The following is a 21,469-nucleotide window of genomic DNA, read 5'->3' on the forward strand; positions in this document are numbered from 1 at the left end:
CCTACACTACTCTGCCTTTCAAAAATATTTTGCAGTTGGAAACCTGGATTCTTAACCACTGTTTCACAATTAATTAATTTATCTGAAACCTTCATAAAGTACCATGCATTTGTTCAACCTTCTACAATGACTCATAAACCTAGTGTTTGCAATTATTAAGCAGTGCCCTCTGCAAAAGTCTATATTTTCATTCCTTTCTCCAATCCATGTTCTCCTATTATTTAATTCCTTCTCCCAATTCTGTCTGCATACCTTGTGAAAACTCCAACATTTAACAATTAGTTACTATTTTGGGATTCTCTCGTTTCATATTTGGTATCCCATTTACTGTAGTCATAGCTTTAGCATTTCTTGTTTCGCTTAATCTAAAAATGCCTCAAAGGAATTCCATACATACTCTTACCACATAAGCAGCTGCTTTTGGTGTATAGTGCACTTCTGATGTAACTTAGGTGACTGTACATGTCTCTACTGTGTAGTGCAGATTATGTCATCTACATGGCATAACTCTGGTTTAGAGTCTCCATTTGGCTCCTGACCTGAGGGCCATGATCTGCCCTTCAAATGTCGCTGCAAGTCACTGTTGTGGTGAGGTCTCACAAGTGAGGCTAGTGGTTTTTACCACTTTCACCGGTCTCCAGAAACAATTGTGACTGGTATCACAAACCAGGTCATGGACGACTTTGGTTTGGACGTTTGTGACAATCTGCAGCTGGCTGCAACCTGTGCTCTCAGCTGCTTCCAGGGACTGCCTCCTCCATATGGTGGACAATACCTGCCATGATATGCAGTGCATGCTCATTTGATTCATTTCCCTCCCATGACACTATTTCTGTGAGAAGGACCATCACATGTCTATCACTGGAACTGCACACTACTATAACTTCTTGTTTACCCTGTGGGTGCAGAGACCTCAACAGGTGAAAGACTGCTTCTATTGCAGAAGTGGCAAGACCCACTGCCTTTGTCTTATCATCAATAGATGTAACACAAAAAAAGCTATTCCATTACAAATATGGGGCTACTCTTCAGCCATTAACTGCATATGATACTTCCTGTGAAATAGTTCTAGATCTGGGCATAGCCCACTAGCCAGCATCAAGTAATGGCTTGGTGCCAGTCTGAGATTCTATGTTAATCACTTCAGCAACACATTTGACAGCCATAGTCCCTAGCTGTAACTTCTGGTGAGCCTTCATTTTTCAAATACAAATAGAAGTAGAGGATTAAGTCCAAAAGTAGGTAGTGTTTATGGTTTTTTTTTTTTAATTAAAACACACAATCTTCATGTTGCAGTTGCTGAGAGTATATCCCTCAACTTGTGGGAAAGACTTGGGATCTACAGCAATAATAGGTGTTAGTAAATTATTATTGTTTCAAACTGAATAATGCAACACTCAGATACATCACTAACTCAAATACATATAACTCTATTACATACAAAAACAAGTACAGAAATTAAAATGCACTGAACACAAACAAAAACTATTTGCTGCTTAGTTTCAAATAGAAACATGTAAAATAAACTAAAATAAGTTCAATGTACACATTTTAGGCTCTGGCTACTGGAAGTATCAATGCTAATTAGTTTTGATGCATTAGGGTATGAAGCATTACTGTCATAGTAAAATACATGTTGATATTTTAATCAGTTTTGCCTTTTTTCACAGAACTTCTGATAACTCAACTTTGTGTCATAGCCTGACATAAACTGGGCAGGCCTAAAACCCTATAATATGTAGATACTCTGAACAACACTTGATCGATAGCCGTAAACACAGAAGTCAGCAGACATTATGACAGTTAAGCAATGAGAGTTTGAATCAGTTCCAGTGAACATATCCAGGATCGTCAAATGACATACACAATCAAAAAGAGTTTCAAATCAAAATCTAGATATAGGATAGCAAAGTGACACTAGTATTCATGAATGGGTATAAAGAAGGCTTCAGTAATGATATAAGAACAGGCTGAGCTGGGTATTTATTTCCTGTAGTGGGCCATTACCATGCGAATGTTGAACTGTATGGCACTTCATTAATATCACTGGCTCCACATCACCTGAGTGGAGGGATACTAGACCTATTATAACCTACTTGACATTATTTAATGCTTCTTCAAACTCAACTAACATATCTTCAAATGTAAGGTTTTCACTGTATTTCCTCTAAACACAAAGCTGTATGAGGCAGTTGGGTTTAGTTAGTAAAACTTTGTAATGCCTATTTTTGACCTATTTTGTATCTGTATCAATATTTCTATGTCAGATTTTAGTATTGCTTATGTATAATGTTGTCATTATCACGAGAAAGAAAACGCGTTCTATGGATCGGAGCGTGGAATGTCAGATTCCTTAATTGGGCAGATGGGTTAGAAAATTTAAAAAGGGAAATGAATAGGTTAAAATTAGATATAGTGGGAATTAGTGAAGTTAGGTGGCAGGAAGAACAAGACTTCTGGTCAGGTGAGTACAGGGTTACAAACACAAAATCAAATAGGGGTAATGAAGGAGTAGGTTTAATCATGAATAGGAAAATAGGAATGCGGGTAAGCTACTACAAACAGCATAGTCATTATATTATTGTGGCAAAGACAGATACGAAGCTGACACCTACTACAGTAGTACAAGTTTATATGTCGACTAGCTCTGCAGATGACGAAGAAATTGAATAAATGTATGATGAAATCAAAAAATGATTCAGATAGTGAAGGGAGACGAAAATTTAATAGTCATGGGTGACTGGAATTCATCAGTAGGAAAAGGGAGAGAAGGAAAAGTAGTAGGTGAATATGGATTGGGGCTACGAAATGAAAGAGGAAGCCGTCTGGTAGAATTTTGCACAGAGCACAACTTAATCATAGCTAACACTTGGTTCAAGAACCATAAAAGAAGGTGGTATACATGGAAGAAGCCTGGAGATACTGGCAGGTTTCAGATAGATTATATAATGGTAAGACAGAGATTTAGGAACCAGGTTTTAAATTGTAAGACATTTCCAGGAGCAGATGTGGACTCTGACCACAATCTATTGGTTATGAACTGTAGATTAAAACTGAAGAAACTGCAAAAGGGTGGGAATTTAAGGAGATGGGACCTGGATAAACTGTATAAAGCAGAGGTTGTACAAAGTTTCAGGGAGAGCGTAAGGGAACAATTGACAAGGAGGGGGGGAAAGAAATACAGCAGAAGAAGAATGGGTAGCTTTGAGGGATGTAGTAGTGAAGGCAGCAGAGGATCAAGTAGGTAAAAAGACGAGGGCTAGTAGAAATCCTTGGGTAACAGAAGAAATATTGAATTTAATTGATGAAAGGAGAAAATATAAAAATGCAGTAAATGAAGCAGGCAAAAATGATATCGACAGGAAATGCAAAATAGCTAAGCAGGGATGGCTAGAGGACAAATGTAAGGATGTAGAGGCTTATCTCACTAGGGGTAAGATAGATACTGCCTACAGGAAAATTAAAAAGACCTTTGGAGAAAAGAGAACCACTTGTATGAATGTCAAGAGCTCAGAGGGAAACCCAGTTCTAAGCAAATAAGGGAAATCAGAAATGTGGGAGGGGTATATAGAGGGTCTATACAAGGGTGATGTACTTGAGGACAATATTATGGAAATGAAACAGGATGTAGATGAAGATGAAATGGGAGATATGATACTGCGTGAAGAGTTTGACAGAGCACTGAAAGAACTGAGTCAAAACAAGGCCCCCGGAGTAGACAACAAGCGATTAGAACTAATGACAGTCTTGCTAAGAGACCTGACAAAACTCTACCACCTGGCGAGCAAGATGTATGAGACAGGCGAAATACCCTCAGACTTCAAGAAGAATATAATAATTCCAATCCCAAAGAAAGCAGGTGTTGACTGATGTGAAAATTACCAAACTATCAGTTTACTAAGTCACAGCTGCAAAATACTAACACGAATTCTTTACAGACGAATGGAAAAACTAGTAAAAGCCGACCTCGGTGAAGATTAGTTTGGATTCCATATAAATGCTGGAACACGTGAGGCAATACTGACCCTACAACTTATCTTATAAGCTAGATTAAGGAAAGGCAAACCTACAAAATACAGGGAGCGAAAGGCTATTTACAATTTGTACAGAAACCAGATGGCAGTTATAAGAGACGAGCGGCATGAAATGAAGCAGCGGTAGGGAAGGGAGTGAGATAGGGTTGTAGCCTCTCCCCGATGTTATTCAATCTGTATATTGAGCAAGCAGTAAAGGAAACAAAAGAAAAATTTGGAGTAGGTATTAAAATCCAGGGAGAGGAAATAAAAACTTTGAGGTTTGCCGATGACATTGTAATTCTGTCACAGACAGCAAAGGACTTGGAGGAGCAGTTGAACGGAATGGATAGTGTCTTGAAAGGAGGGTATAAGATGAACATCAACAAAAGCAAAACGAGGATAATGGAATGTAGTCGAATTAAGTCAGGTGATGCTGAGGGAATTAGATTAGGAAATGAGACATGGACGCTAGTTTGGACAAGAAGAGAATAGAAGCTTTCAAAATGTGGTGCTACAGAAGAATGCTTAAGATTAGATGGGTAGATCACATAACTAATGAGGACGAACTGAATAGGATTTTGGGGGGGGGGGGGGGGGGAGGGAAGAGTAGTTTGTGGCACAACTTGACTAGACGAGGGGATCGGTTGGTAGGACTCGTTCTGAGGCATCAAGGGATCACCAATTTAGTATTGGAGGGCAGCATGGAGGGTAAAAATTGTAGAGGGAGACCAAGAGATGAATACACTAAGCAGATTCAGAAGGATGTAGGTTGCAGTAGGTACTGGGAGATGATGAAACTTGCACAGGATAGAGTAGCATGGAGGGCTCCATCAAACCAGTCTCAGGACTGAAGACCAGAACAACAACAACAACAACAACAACAACAACAACAACAATGTTGTATCTGTCACGGAAATTCTTTGACTATGTATACAGGTTTCAGTTATGTGAAACTTTTGAATGATTATGTTTAAATTATGTTTGAGGATTTAAATAACTACTGCAATGATTACTATGTGCTGTACTGTAAATGACTTGGTCCATAGTTTGGAAACATAGCATTGAATGTAAAAGATGTGGGGAAGCCCTGCAGCTAAGGAAGTAGCCTGGCAGATTGGAAAACGTGTGGTTGGCGCGCATGTGGCAACCCGTCCTTGTGCTGGGTAAGGAGTTTGTACTGAGCAGTGCTGTGGTTAACACATTGCAAGCAGTAGCAAATCATTGTGGCTCAAATTCCTGGAGTTTTGAGGCCAGAAGAACTTAAGGGCAGTGTTTATGGGCCTCAGATGCTGCATTTGGTGATAACATTATCATGGGATGGTTTTTGGCCCTATAAAAACATAGTTCCGACACCAAGAATATATGTAATGGGGCGAGGCCAACAGTACTGCCATGACTGCATTGCCACCAGGTTAACAGTCACTGCAAATTGCGTCACCCGTACCACCTTCCACTAAATTGTTTATATTTGGCAATATGTAAATGGATCACGTATTTGTGAAATTTGGTTGATCTTACACCTGTGATTATCCCAAATTACAAACCTGGACAGGAATCCTATCCTAGTAAATTTAATTTCGAGTGCCCTAATTGATTACGAGAAAGTGGTTGAACTTGAATTTAATGTTGTGTTGTCATTTGCACAGCCAATTATAATTTTGAGTAGGTCAAAAGACTGCTTATGAAAGCACATTTGCTATTTAAAGAGTTAGAGTTTGTTGTGCTTACCTTAACTGATTACTAATTACAAGAATACATAAAATTTCTCATACATACTGGTGTAGTTTTGTTAATGAGTGTGCTTCTTCTAACCATGAAAGTTTAATGGCCATCATGTACTAGGCTAGTTAGTTAATGAAGCAATGCAGTTAGTTAGATTTGTATTATGTTTAATTGCTTCAAACCAAGTTTAAGAAAGAACTGCTTACTATGTCATCTATTCTAATGAATGCTGGTTAATGCAAAGAGAGACCCTCTACTAAGCAATGAAGTTATAGATTATGATCATTAGCAAACCCCCGGGTTTAAATTCAGAATCATTCCAAGCTTTTCCCTGTCCAATAATGCTACTAGTTTCATGTGAGCTGGTAATTGGTTTTATACACTGTTGCACCTAGTTCATTTAAGGTATGTGTTGTTGAGAGGCATATGTTACTGTTCACTATTTCATTGGCCATTTATTTGATAATAATGCATTTATCTGCAAGGTTAGGTTACTGTATTATAGTATGAACAGATATAAGGAAAGAGTTTAATGTGTGTGTCAAGGAAGGTTAGGCTAGCCTTAACACTGCCTCCTCCTCTATCATTTTGCTTGCACAAGAACGCCCAATTAGGCTGGTGACTGGTTGTATCATGTAATGTTACAACTCACCTTTGTGCTGGGAGAATGACTGTTCCAGACCCATCATTTACTATTGTTTAAACTCTAGTGGAGTGTTTCGAAAACGGTTCCCAGTTTGATTATTCTGTTTCCATTAGGTTATCTCATGGTTACAACTTTCAAAAATTCCTCGCAGAGGTATAACATTAGCATCATTGCCCTTTAGCGTGGTCGGTGGTACCATTACAACTTCACATGGCAAGATGTGGCCCAGAAGTAGCTAGGCTTGCTCCATGGCCTGAAGCCACTGAGTTCCCTCAGACCACTAAATCAGTTAAAGGAATCACTTATGAATTCCAAAATGCTACCAGCAACTATGAGAAGAGAGGTACACCACAGTGACTTATCCACAATCGCACAACTATTAAATAGAAAGACACTTTGAACATAAAAGTAAAGTGGCCTGATTGGAGGCAGCAACCACTTCTCATGGATTTAAGAGTTTCTACCACACTGTGCACAAAGTTCCTTGTGTGCATAAAACAACTCCTCAAACAATGTTATGTTATCAAAATTAAAAATTCATTCTGAAAAGAGATATACATTCTGCTTGTATTATCTTACACTACTTCAGGTGGCATTTTCGCAATAATAAAATACTTTGGCTCAATATGTTCAGTTAACTGCCCAGCATCCCAATCAGGTTGCCATGTTTGTTAATTAATAGGTATTATTTTGATTCCATGAGAATATCAGGCAATAAAGGGCAATTCAGAGTTCATAATTCCTAAGCAAGCTCAGTAATACACAAATGGCCCAGAGAACAAATGTTGACAATTTTTTCTTGTCTCAACATCAATACAGGACCTAGTTTATCTTTAAGTTTTTCATGTCTTTCATTATTGGAGAGAGTATTTCCTGCACATTCAACACTTAACTATAAAAAAACACAAGAGTCCTCATATGACAGTTTGTCATATGGGACACAGCATAAATATAGAAATACATTCAGGAACACTGATTTCGAAGGTTCTATTTAACTATCTATCAAAACAATCTACCAGTGCAATATATACATGAACTTTATTACTTGTGAAGTAATGCCACTGACATCCCTACTGTTGCTGAAGATGACACACTCGGAATATAATATTGTCCCTGATGAAAAATTGTAATACCAGGTGGTTACAATTAAACTGATGATGTTCAGAGTGCTGCAGTGCAAGCTGTTTACATCATGGGATGCTGCAATGTTATAGATACATTCATTAATCAGTGCACTCGTGGAGTATGCTCAAGAAATTAATAGTTACACTTTCTGTCACCAGGTGAAACTACAGTGCTGTAAGCAGTCAGACTGTGAAATGATTCCTGTTTTGACATCAGTATGCTGTCTGTCACTTGCGACATGTGTCGATTCCTTTTGTGGAATGATTGTTGGTGTCAAGGGTTAAGAAGGTTGAAATTTTCCATACAAAATGCAACATATATTGAGAAGGAAGACTGTGCATGCTGGTAACATGTTTTATCAGAATGTCAGCAATAGCAGGACTTAATTGCAGGAATGTTTCCAACAGAAACAGCTGTGAAAATGGGCTAAGGAATGTTATCAAAAAATCCGAAGAAACAGCTGAATTAGGTGGTGCAGCAGGGAGAAAGAGGCAGCCCATTCCCATGACAATTGGTGATGAAGTAGCTATATCTACAGCCAACTGTGCAGCACGTGCTTCAAACTCTGAATCCAGTGCTTGAGTTGTGTCACAGGAATTCTCTCTCCTCTGGTCAACAGTTTAAGATTTTGCAGCACATTTTACATCGTTATCACTAGCAGATTTAGAAAGTGCACCAAATGAAGCCCCAACAACGTAGGCTACAAGCACGAAAATGGATGGCATGTGTCATGGGAATATACTTTGGACGGATGAGGAACACTTTACTCTGCACAGTGACACAAGTGCACAAAATTGTCGCTTATGGGGTTCTACTACACCACTACTTGTGCAGGAACACCCACTGTACTCAGCTTATGTGACTGGGGGGTGTAGTTTCACACACTCCTTTCTTTCTAGATCCGCCTCTCTTCAGGATATGACAGACCTGATGGGTGTACAGTGACATCTATGCATTACAATAGCCTCTTGTGCAGCATGTGATTTCAGCTTTGAAGAACAAAACTGTCAGCACCACTATTATCATGCAAGATGGGGTGATACCACATGTCAGGTGAAAGATTTGCTTCCAGAAACCTTCAGTAATGATTGCATCATCTCTAGGCAATTTCAAGATGTGTGGCCTTCCAGATCACCTGACCTAAATCCAATTGACCTCCGGTTGCGAGGATATCCGAAAGATCACGTCTGTCAGGGATGTATCTGATCTGAAGGATAGCATATAACGACATATCACTTCAATTACACCAGATATGCTGTGGATAATTGTAGACCACGCTGTGTTACAGATGCAGCACGTTGTTGAGTCAGAGGAGCATACTGAACACATGTTGTAACTTGGGGCAAGTCCTAGTCCTAATTAATGTCAGAACCACATTTATGGTGTGTTTCATTGTTCCTCCCTTTCTCCTGCACCCACACCACATTCTGACTGCTTATGGCACCATAGTTTCACCTGGTGGCAGAAAGTTAAACTTCTCACCCCCCCCCCCCCAACATACTACACAAGTGCACCGATTAATGAACATACCAACAATGTTTCAGCATCCTGCTATGTATACAGCCCACACTGCAGCACTCTCAACACTAACAGATTAATTATAACTACCCAGTATATAAATTGATTGGTGAATCAAGTAACACTTGAATGAGAGAGAGATGTCTGTAATAGACTTTCTCATGACCCACAGGTAACAACTGACAATAAACTGTATGCAACAGGGACAGGTGGATAACAACACATACACGATATGCTTTTCTGTGGTCTTTTGTCGCCAGAAATATTTAAGGATAAAATATTTCCCTCTACAACTGTTAAAATAGTGAAAAAAGTAGATGGAATTGATCACGTATTTTGTGTTATCTGTCTTTAGCCAATTACTTCTGTCTACTACAGCCACACCCAATCAAATTTTTCAGAGGTGTTTCAAGAATGAACCTTTATAATGTGATGAACAAAAACTTTGAGAAAGGTGATGCTGAAGAATGTAATTGATGAGCTACTGCAGCAGGGAAAAGTAAATACACTAGTCTTCACAGGAACATATTTTGAAACAAAGGAACAAGAAAGAAACCCTAACCCCCCGCCCCGCCCCCCAAATGACTTTTCTACATATTATTTCTAACAAAATCTTAAAATGCTCTATCTCTAGAATGGTTCAAGATATTTTGTTACTTTTATTTTAACAATGCATGTTATTGTGCTGTGTCTGTTCAATTTTAATAAAAAAATTCAGAACAGTTCTTTATTCCAGAAAATTCAATCCATTTTTTTAAATATTTTTTTACTGTTGATCAGTACCATACAGCCCTACAATTCTTTCAAAACAAGAGCTTTCACTTTTCAGTTTAACATATTTTATAAACAATGTCCACATTCCAACTTCCATGTCTATTACTTTATTGCAGTTGTTTTATAATTTTATCATCTTAAAAGCACCCACCTCAAAAACACTTGATAATTTCACAGCAGCTCTATATTCATGAGTAATATATATTTTGAAAAGGAGAAATCATGACACTGGTTCTTGAATTACCCAAAAACATTTTTTTTTCCTTTGAAATCAACTCTTTGACTACTGTAATAGAAGATAAAATTGGTAAATTAAACAAAGCTGAAATAACTCAAATTATGATGTGATTCTGCTCTATCTTCAGATAAAACCTTACAAATCATCGAATGTCTTTGGGACATTGTGTATGTGTCCAGATAATTTCAGAATGTAGCAATACCTTCTATCACAATCTGAAGCCATTCAAATAATTCTGGTGTTTGGCGGGCAAAACCAAAGATAGCAGAACCACCCATCAGCTTCGACCCTGCGAGGTCATGACATCAATCATTACCCATGTAAACAGACACAAGTAACTCAAAAACTATTTAACTGCAGAAATAACATGAAACCTTTGGGGTAACTAAGGACATTAGGAGGTTGTGGGCGGGACAGTACAAACTAAATATGCAATAACCCTGATAATGAAGACATACCAAAACAAATAGTAATGCAAGAAATCAAGCAAATGAAACATTCAGTAACTTAAAAAAAGGTGTTATAGGAAATTTTACTCTATTTAAAACACACACATAGCTCCCAAAACCCAGTACTTGGCCTCTATAGCACCACGGAAATCAACAATACCACAAAACCACAGACAATTCACAAAATCCTGTATATAACCATTCACTTGACCAGCATAGCTAAAATTGAGTCCGCAACACTAAAAACTAAAACTCATTCCCATAACTAAAACTGGAAACCTGACCTCAGCAAAGTAGTAAAACAAACTCTGCAATACCTACCTATACTAGAAAAATATAATTACCAACAACTAGAAAAAAAATCATTAAGACCAGTTTTGATATACAAGAAACACACACACACACACCACATATAGTACAATAAAAAATAAAATGATAAAGCATATTTACCAACCAAAGTCAGCCAGCACACAAACATAGCACTCAAACGATAGCAAAAATAATGCTTTATATAAACACGACCTCTTGAATGGCCAGACAAAGACTTCTCAAACCAGGATCTGGTGCCTAGTCCCAGATGCAGCAACTTTGGTCAGTCTCATATCTTCTCCACAAAATCACTAGAATCTTTTCTTCCAACACTGTTCAAACTATTCAGCATAACTTTTTGGATTCTGTCCGTTATGCATGATTCAAACCAATTGTTTGTAATGCCACTAATTCCATACAACGTGAGTTTTTCTATGATGGTAACACTCTACACAATCAAACACCTTGGCAAAAAAAAATCAAGTGGTGGTATTTTATTATTTAAGGCCTGTAATATTTGGCAAGTCAATGTACACATAGAATTCTCATTCAAGCAATTCTTTTGAAATCCACATGTGAACATTTTCTCTGTTTGAAATGCATTGACATTATCAACAATGATTGTGGGCGGACAAGAAACGATGCAGATTTTGTGTTTGACGAGGTAAAATTACATTCCCCAAATCAGTCAGCTATGGGGTTGGTGTACCTATTGTTAAGAAACTATGGTCAGTTATGGAGTCATGAAGTTAAATACACAGACTTTACTGAAGCTGTAGCCAACTACACCAAAACTGACAAACAATAAGTGGAAATTCCAGAAAATTAACCAAAAGAAGCTTGAGCAACTAGTCACGAATTTTTAGCAAACATCAATTCAGATGTTGCATTATGTCCATCCTACAATGAAAATATTCAAACAGTTATCCTGGTGCCCCTTTAAAAACAAAAATATTTTGCATCACATTCTATCTCCATCTAACTACATGGTGGACAGTGCAAGAAATATGAGAACTGCAAGAGGAGTTCTCAGAAAAGTAAAGTCTTATTATGGTCATCTTTTGTGCAAAGCATACAATTAAATCACACAGTTCCTCAGGTTTTCTTGGCACAACTGATTAATGGAGAGCTTCCAGGTATTTGGCTGAGTAGTCGTTTCCATTTTATGCAGACAGTACACAGCAGCAAAACTTGCAGCACTTACGGAAGATGGTTGAGCCAGCTGTGGAAATATAGTGCATAAAATGGAAACAACTTGGTAGAACACCTGGAACCACACCACAAATTGCACATGTACATTTTATCTGGAACATAAATGGAACTACTCTCACCAGAGTGCCAACAAAAAAGATGATTACTACAACAGTTACAAGAGAAAATGTGGTGAAAGCGGAAAGATGTGCCCACAGTGATAGAGAAACCTTCATCACATACGTGGAAGAACATTCAATATTCTACACTGGGAGATCAAAATTTTAAGCACTATGTTTCCATACCCACCTCAAGCTGTCTTTATTTGTGTATAGTGCAATGTTTGAACTTGTGAGTGGTAACTTTGAAGGACTAATTTGAGCCTCGGTTGGCCATGTAAGGTTGTTAACTCTACGTGACAGAGCAAGAAACAGGTTTGCTTCAGGAAAGTGGCAACTGCCTGTAAATGGGATACTGGCCTTACACCTATGTGGTGTAAAAAATATAATGGAGGGCTGTTCTGAAGTGACATAAGGAATTAATTAAGAAAACTTTTGCTACAGAGACCTATATTGCTGAAGTCTGAAAACGGACTGTGAAAGAAGTTGGCCTAATACATTAGTATCTGAAGAAATTGTAACAATGTATAGCAGAAGTGAAGGGACTTGTTGACTCTAAACAACTGTGTTTAGTGCTTCATTGCAATTCAGTGACTGGTTTGTGACTCTGTTGTAGGAAGTATGATGTTACGACTGGATTAATGACAAAGTTTCGGTTTATACAAGAATGAAATATTTTCAAAACATGACAAAAAGAGATGCAGTTATAAGTGACAATAGAGAACACGGTTCATCACAAGCATTGTCTCATTATTTCTATGGGTGACACTAGTCACTTCAAAAATCATTACCAACTGTATGAATCCACAGAACTGCTTACAGTAACCAAGTACATATAAAGTATCTTTGGTACCGGAAAGGTGTAAGTGTCATCCCAACTATTTTTCCAGCCCAAAAGGAATTCTAAAGACACACATCTGGATTAAAATTAATACATGAATGTGTCTTGCACAGACTTTAAGTAGCAAGAAAGAAGAAACTTCACTCATCCAAACAAGATTTCAGAGCAGTACACAAATATTCAGATTCAGAACAAAGAGAGATGTTTATAGTCTGTGTGTATGACTGTCATTGGTGGATTGTAGAGGTTATAGACATGATCTGTGAATTGAACGGAATCCTTGCAAATATCATGCTACCGCAAAGACTTGCTGCCAGATTTGGATTACCAGCTGTAAGGCAGCAATGCATCTGCCACTTCTCACTTCCAGTACTAAGTTGAGTAAACAAAAATTCTATTGTTTGGAAACGGTATATTTTACAATTGGTGCATATGTTTCACAAGATTTCAATATGTTGAATTTTTTTCGAAAATTCTACTTAAATAGACAGTGGAAAATATCTTTGACACACTTTTCCAAACCAAGTGTGTCATTTTAGTCACAGAATTGTTATTTTTAAAATAAAAAAGCAATAAAATATCATCAACTGTTCCAGATATAAAACTTCTTAACATTTTACACATGCGACTAATGTTGTTTGTTGTCATTTTACCAACCTGTTATCCCAGGATTAATTTTTTTGGCCAAAACAAAAAATGTGGGTTATTACTTTTCCTCCATTTGAACATATGTTAAATTCAATATTATCTGAGACTATGAAGGTAAGATTCTTTTATTTGCCTACTTGGACTGACATGGACTGTGCCAAGTACAAACTCATATATACATGTCCCAAGAGAGAAGTCTTACTGCTAGGCTATTCACAAGAGAATCATACCACAACATAATTATCAAGCAATCAATGTCATTGCCCATGTCTTGCACTAAGGACAAACAAATGATAATTACACAATTCAGATATCATATAATCAAATACTTGTTAAAACTTATAATGCCATACACCTCATTTATGTTTGGGATGAATCAGAGGAAGGTGAAGAATGGGTGTGGTGCATGTGTATGTATCATGTTTCAGCATGAAAGTTATAATTTACACATATCTGAAGCAGCCACCATTTACAATATTTGTTGCCTTAGATAATAATAGAACCACAGCATGTCACACCACCCATGAAGCCAGCAATGTCTCACATGGCCATTCCAGTTGCTATCAGTGAGAAATTTGACTGGCCTCATAACAGCAAATATTTTTCAATTTTTTTCTTTTTAATTTACAAGTCCACAGTTCTCACCACATCACACACAACCGAATCTGCATAACTGCTTGTGATGACATAATACAATTATTGACTATATCTGACATATCCAGACACCCTTCTTCCCACAGTACACATCCAACTGTGTGAAGTCACATCACATTCACTTTACTTGTGTTTAGTAGTAGTTAAAATTAAAAATAAACAGAATTGGATGATTGGAGACCAAAAAACTGGCTGTAGCAATGTAGTAAATTCCATTCTGTTCAATGTGAGGTACAGAAGGATGGGAAATTTAACACAAATCTATAATAAAAGGAAAGTTACATAGTTCAGCACGGCAGTGAAAGCAGGAGCTATAAGCTATGCAGTAACTGCAACATGAATGACTGTTGATGGCCAAAGATCTGCAGATAATTAACAGTAGTAGGATCGAAAAAAAGCTAATTAGATGAAGGAAAAAAAATTAATGAGAAAATTATGCTCCAGTCACATCAACTGTGTAATTATACAACACCAGTTCACATAAAAATAATAACTCTAAAAGACCAAAGATGTAGAAACAGCGTATAACGTAATTACTGTTGATTATTTACAGAACGACAAACCACATATAAAATTATGAAATATGATGCACGAAACTGTCTCGTCTTTTTACGTACTTCATCCAAATTGAACAGAAACATATGTTTTTTGAATAGTGATCTAACATAAACACCGAAATCTCTGTAAAATCTCGAGATGAGCTATGTGATAAATGGTTATTTGTTACGATACTGATAGTAAAATGTATATTTTATTTAATAATCACAAAAGTACGGTACTCTCGAGCAAAATATGCGGTGTGAAAGAACATACAGTTGTTTGACAACAGCTATCATTCACTGGGCATCTGTTGTGGTCCTTAACCATCAACCATGATACCATTCAACACAACAATGAAGTTCTATCAAGCGGTTGCTGACGGAACTGAAACCATAGCTCACTGTTCTTCTGCTCTCTTTACTAACACTGGTCATATTCTCAACACACAACAAAGGCCCAGCTTAAGATTCGGTACCCAAAGATGACTGTCTGCTGCAGGGAAGAGGAAATTCTCTTATGAGTTTACAGTCACCGTGGGTAAACTTCCGTGAATACAGAAAGCTTCCTGTCTCAATATCGAGTGTACGTGGGCTACATTTTTGCTGACACAAAACACACAAAAGTTAGGAAAAAACAGAAATATAGTGGTACTGACAAAAATTTGTTTCCATCCTAACTTAAAATGTAAATGGTGTTCGCTTATAAACACGGAATCGACACATTAACAGACTTGACATACATCAAAACAAAACAAGCCTGAGAAAAGGACTCACAGATGTTCACTCTTCGTGGAAGTATCTTCTTTCCAATGATGTAAATTAGTGCCAGACGTGGTTACATGAACAACAATCGTGTCAATTTAGAGCTCTTTAGCTTTCGTTTAATAAACATTACAGTTCCAACGCACAGTTGAGGCCCACACACAAACTCTCTCCGACAATCTTTCACGTCATCTGGTACCTGGCCAAAGATATACACTACCACCTTCCCTCGATGGAAAGATGCGTACAGTACTTCACCATAGAGTATAACCTATGTACAACACCTGAGATATATCACATCGTAGACATTGTGCCATTCTTGTCGAGATGCTGCTTGCAAGAAATTATAAAATGAGTTTCTGCTACGAACTTGTAAAAATACTGCAGTTATATGTACTAGTAATAAACCGCTCAGGAAAGAGATTGACAAATGGAGGATTTTCCGTTCACATTCTCATTTTGTTATCAAAGATTTCCACCTGATAGTTTCAGAAAATATTTAATAATCGTGATATACGTTATTGCATTATTTCTTTGTCCATTCAATACTCCTCTTCAAATCGATTCACACTGAGCGTCTGGAATAGAACGTCAAAGCATGCTTTTCAGATGGCACCATTCACACAACGTAAAGGTGGGGAACGTGAAATTAAGGTTTCACAAGCTGCGACATAGTCGCAAAAAAACACAGTGACCAGTATATGTAATAAGTTTCCTTTAATTTACGTCCATGGTCACAATCTTTTCTGTTTAAGAGATTACCGGTTTCGGTCTTTAATGACCACCATCAGATCTGTCTCATAAAATCAAAGTCCTAATGCACTGCTGATTCCGCATTTAACAGTTGACTATGCCACTATCGCTGCAGTGCATTAGGACTTTGATTTTATGAGACAGATCTGATGATGGTCATTAAAGACCGAAACCTGTAATTTGTTAAACAGAAAAGATTGTGACCATGGACGTAAATTAAAGGAAACTTATTAGTGAAATTAAGGATTCTTGGGAAGATAGTTGTAACGTTGACGATTGTGGAGAGAGGATGGCGTTGTCTGGTAACATCGGCAGTTAATCTAATCTAGCCGTGTTCACACGAGTTGAAAGTGTGAATTTTATGTTTTTGCGTCTTCTTCATTTTTGTTTTATTGTTTCCTTTGTTTTCATGACATTTTCCGAACATTCGATGAGGACCAGGATATTTTTTCCCTGTGAGTGTTCTTCGACAAAAGAGACCAGATATCTGGAATCGAAAAATGACTTCGGCTTTACATTACCTACACAAGGAAATAACCGAACTTTACACAAATAAACCACAAATTGATGAAACAATTTTCATTGAAAAACTTTTTCTAATATAGAAAAATTTGGCTCTAATGTGGAGAAAAGTACAGTAGTTTTCGTCCTTATTTGTTACTTTTAAAGAAAACAATACACAATAGCCAAGGTAACAAGGCTCTATACACTGCCTCTTAAAGATTGTTTGATGAGTGTGTGTGTGTGTGTGTTGTGTGTGTGTGTGTGTGTGTGTGTGTGTGTGTGTGTGTGTGTGTGTGTGTTTGTCTACATACACATCATACACCGCATGCCACCTAATGGTGTGTGGCTAAAAGTACTTCTGGTATGACAAACATGTTGTCGGATCCTTGCCGGAAAGTGCTTGCTCGAAATTTCCATAATAAACCTCTGCGTGATGCTCAACGCCTCTCTTAAAACGTCTGCCTATGGGGTTTGTTAAGCATATCAGAAGAGCTCTCGGGCCGATACAACGATCCCGTAACGATAAACGACGCTCTTCGTTGGTTCTACTCTGTCTCTTCTGGCAGTACTACCTGATAAGGATCCCATATTGATGAATAATACTCAAGAATCTGTCGAACAAGCGTCTTATAAGCCATCTTGCAGAGATGCACCTACTTCTAAGCGAGTGACAGCGTGTGAGATCGCTCTCTAAGTTTTTTAATATATTTTTAGGTTTCAGATACACATTTTAACGGTTTTTGTGATACTATTTACTCTATAAGTGATTTATTAGTGGTTTCTTCATTCACCTCTGCCTTTCTTGTGTTGTGACCTGATATTTGTGAGTGTTTCGTATCGAGCAACGTAACCTCTTACCTGTGTTTACATTTGGCGCTGACCAGTTAGTAGTCTTCAACCGTTGTTTTTTGTGTTTTCTGATGAAATAATTTCAGAAGAAACTTTAGGGAACTGTTTTCAGCTGCCTTACTGTGTAATTAGACGTTTGATTCTCTTTCTGTATTAGTCTTTTGTTATATTCACATTTGTTGTTTATTAATACTGTTAATAATAGTAGTTACTTCCCTTGTAGAGTAAGTTTGTGATTATTGTAGTCAGTTTTTTAACATCTTCTTATTGCAGTAGTGGAACTTAGAAAAAATAAAATTTTACCATGAGTGAGAAGTGAGGGCTTTGCCGTAGGTTCGTGAGTAGTGGATTGCGGTGTGAGACTTGTTTGAAGTATTTTCACGGGGGGGAATGCAGTAGGGAAGCCAGTAGGCATTCTGGTGAGATCCTCTCCTGGAACTGAAGGTTATGTAGCAACAGTAAGTAAACAGAGGAGCAGAAGCGTAAGATCTGTGCCCTTCAGGTGCAGTTGAAAAACGCGCAGGAGGACCTAGATAGGATGAGGAGGGAGAATGGGATTGGGGAATGGGAGATGGCTGTTGGCAAGAGATCTGCTAGGAGAAGAAGATTTTCAGATGGATTTACTATTGATGTTTACAATAGATATGACCAACTGTCAGAGTTTAGTGGAGAGGAATCTCTAGTAGCTGTAGATGTAGGAAGTATGCAGCAGACCTCAGTAGTTACGGTGGCTAGAACAGTTGCAAAGTCGAAGAGGAAGAAGAAGGTTCTGCTGTTAGGTAGTTCTCATGGCAGAGGTGTAGGCCGGCAGTTGCAGGAAGTGCTGGGGAGTGACTATCAGATCACCAGCATTGTGAAGCCTAATGCAGGATTGGCTCAGGTGACTGTTAACATAGGGGGGTTATGTAGGGATTTTACTAAAGAGGATCAGGTAGTGATTGTGGGTGGGGCTGGTAATAGTATTGATAGGGGTGGGGAGTATGACATAGATGGTGACCTGGAAATGATAGCCACTCAGACGGGCAACACGATTGTGCATTTCGTGGAACTGTTTCAGCGTCACGATCGGCCTCATCTTAATACAGCCGTCAGGCGTAATAACATGAGACTTGGGGGTGCGCTGATGACAGAAATCATGGTTCACATTTCAGTGGTGTCGATGGAGTCTATCAGCAGGACAGGTTTCACTAGACATGGCCTGCACCTCAACAGGCATGGGAAGGGAAGGTTAGCAAAGCTTATAGGTGACAGCATAGGTGGGGTTGGTGGGATCACTCATGGCAAAATTTCTGCAGTAGTGGGAGTTAGAGCTGCACCTTTTTTAGATTGAAGTCAGCTGATAGGTATTCGTGCTTAAGGGAAGTCTCTCTAACAAAGGAACCACTTTTGACAAAGCTTAGGTATCCGAGTAATGAGGGAATTAGTATATTTCATCAAGATATACAAGGTATTAAAGATAAAGTTAGTGAATTGCTTATAGAAGTTGACTCTGAAATTATTGGTATATCTGAACACTTCTTAAATAAGGAGATAATTCAGAGGCTTCCTTTACCAGGATACAGGTTGGCTGGCAGCTTTTCGAGGGGCTCTTTGCGGTGTGGGGGAGTAGCCATGTATGTGGAAAACGGTATCCCATTTGAGTCAATTGATGTTTCAAAGTACTGCACTGAAAAGGTGTTTGAATGTTGTGCAGGTGTGGTTAAATTTAATGGAGCTAAACTTCTAACTGTTGTTATTTATAGATCCCCAGACTCCAATTTCACAACAATTTTGCTAAAGCTAGAGGAGGTTCTTGGTTCACTTTATAGGAAATACAAAAAGTTAGTTATATGTGGTGACTTCAATATTAATTGTATAAGTAATTGTGCAAGGAAAAGGATGCTGGTGGACCTCCTTAATTCGTATAATCTTATGCAAACTGTATTCTTTCCACCGAGAGTGCAAGGGAACAGTAGAACAACCGTAGACAACATTTTTGTTCATTCCTCATTACTAGAAGGGTATTCTGTTAGCAAAAAGGTGAATGGCCTTTCAGATCGTGATGCACAAATTTTAACTCTAAAAGATTTTTGTGTTGCAACACGTGTTAAATATAGTCGTCAGCTGTTTAGGAAAGCTGATCCAGTTGCTGTAGAGACCTTTGGAAACCTCATCAAGGAACAAGAGTGGCAAGGTGTTTATAGCGCTGATACAGTAGATGATAAATATAATGCTTTTATCAAGACTTTTCTCATGCTCTTTGAAAGTTTCTTTCCGTTAGAACGTTCAAAACAGGGTACTAGCACAAACAGGCAGCCTGGGTGGCTGACTAGAGGGATAAGAATATCTTGTAGAACAAAGTGGCAATTATGTCAAAACGTTAGAAACAGTCAGAATCTAAATGCAGCAGCCCGTTACAAACAGTATTGTAAGGTGCTTAAAACTGTTATTAGGAAGGCAAAAAGTATGTGGTATGCAGATAGAATAGCTAAGTCTCAGGATAAAATTAAAACCATATGGTCAGCCGTAAAGGAAGTGGCTGGTCTGCAGAGACAGGTCGAGGATATAGAATCAGTGCGTAGTGGGAATGTCTGTGTTACTGATAAGTCGCATATATGTACAGTATTTAATAATCACTTTCTGAATATAGCAGGTGAACTAAATGGAAACCTAGTCCCAACAGGGAATCATATAGAAAAAAGGTGTTCCGAGACTGTTACCTGAAATGCTCCTCCATGATACTGACGAGAGGGAGATTGAGTTAATAATTAAATCACTAAAGACCTAGAACTCTCATGGATATGACGGGGTATCTAGAAGAATACTTAAGTATTGTTCTATGTATGTTAACCCAGTACTTAGTCATATCTGTAACTTATACTTTAGGAGTGGTCGGTTTCCTGACCAATTAAAGTACTCGGTGAAGCCACTTTATAAAAAGGGAGTCAGGGATAATATTGACAATTATAGACCTATTTCTATGCCATCTGTGTTTGCTAAAGTTATCGAGAAGGTTGTATATGCAAGGTTACAGGAGCACTTAAATTCATATAATTTGCTGTCAAATGTTCAGTTTGGTTTTAGAAGTGGTTTAACAACTGAAAATGCTATATTCTCTTTTCTCTGTGAGGTTTTGGACGGATTAAATAAAAGATTGCAAAAGCTAGGTGTTTTCTTTGATTTAACGAAGGCTTTTGACTGTGCTGACCACAAAATATTACTGGAGAAGTTGGACCATTATGGAGTAAGGGGAGTAGCTTACAATTGGTTCGCCTCTTACTTTAAGAACAGAAAGCAGAAGGTAATTCTGCGCAATATTGAGAGTGGTAGTGATGTTCAGTCCCAATGGGGCACTGTTAAGTGGGGCGTTCCCCAAGGGTTCATGCTGGGGCCACTGTTGTTTCTTATTTATATAAATGATATGCCTTCTAGTATTACAGGTGATTCAAAAATATTTCTGTTTGCTGATGACACCAGTTTGGTAGTGAAGGATCTTGTGTGTAATATTGAAACAGTATCAAATATTGTAGTTCATGAAATAAGTTCGTGGCTTGTGGAAAATAATTTGATGCTAAATCACAGTAAGACTCAGTTTTTACAGTTTCTAACTCACAATTCAACAATAACCGATATTTTGATCTGACAGAATGGGCATATTATAAGCGAGACGGAGCAGTTCAAGTTCCTAGGCGTTCGGATAGATAGTAAGCTGTTGTGGAAAGCCCATGTCCAGGATCTTGTTCAGAAACTAAATGCTGCTTTATTTACCATTAGAACAGTATCTGAAATAAGTGACACTTCAATACGAAAAGTAGTCTACTTCGCATATTTTC

General features: G+C 38.0%; 1 protein-coding gene across 4 annotated transcripts in view; it reads right to left on the reverse strand.

Moving 5' to 3' along the window:
* Positions 1-15,774, reverse strand: part of LOC126298662 (protein transport protein Sec16A-like) — a 218,653-nt gene extending 202,879 nt beyond the window's left edge. For 3 of the 4 annotated variants that reach the window (XM_049990088.1, XM_049990087.1, XM_049990085.1), the window contains exon 1: positions 15,564-15,774. The gene's annotated coding sequence lies outside the window, so the exon portion shown is untranslated. The remainder of the gene's footprint in view (positions 1-15,563) is intronic. The other variant, XM_049990086.1, reaches the window with a different exon arrangement.
* Between the last annotated feature and the right edge of the window lie 5,695 nt (positions 15,775-21,469).

The sequence above is a fragment of the Schistocerca gregaria genome, chromosome X (assembly GCF_023897955.1).
Source record: "Schistocerca gregaria isolate iqSchGreg1 chromosome X, iqSchGreg1.2, whole genome shotgun sequence".
Lineage (NCBI taxonomy): Eukaryota > Metazoa > Arthropoda > Insecta > Orthoptera > Acrididae > Schistocerca > Schistocerca gregaria.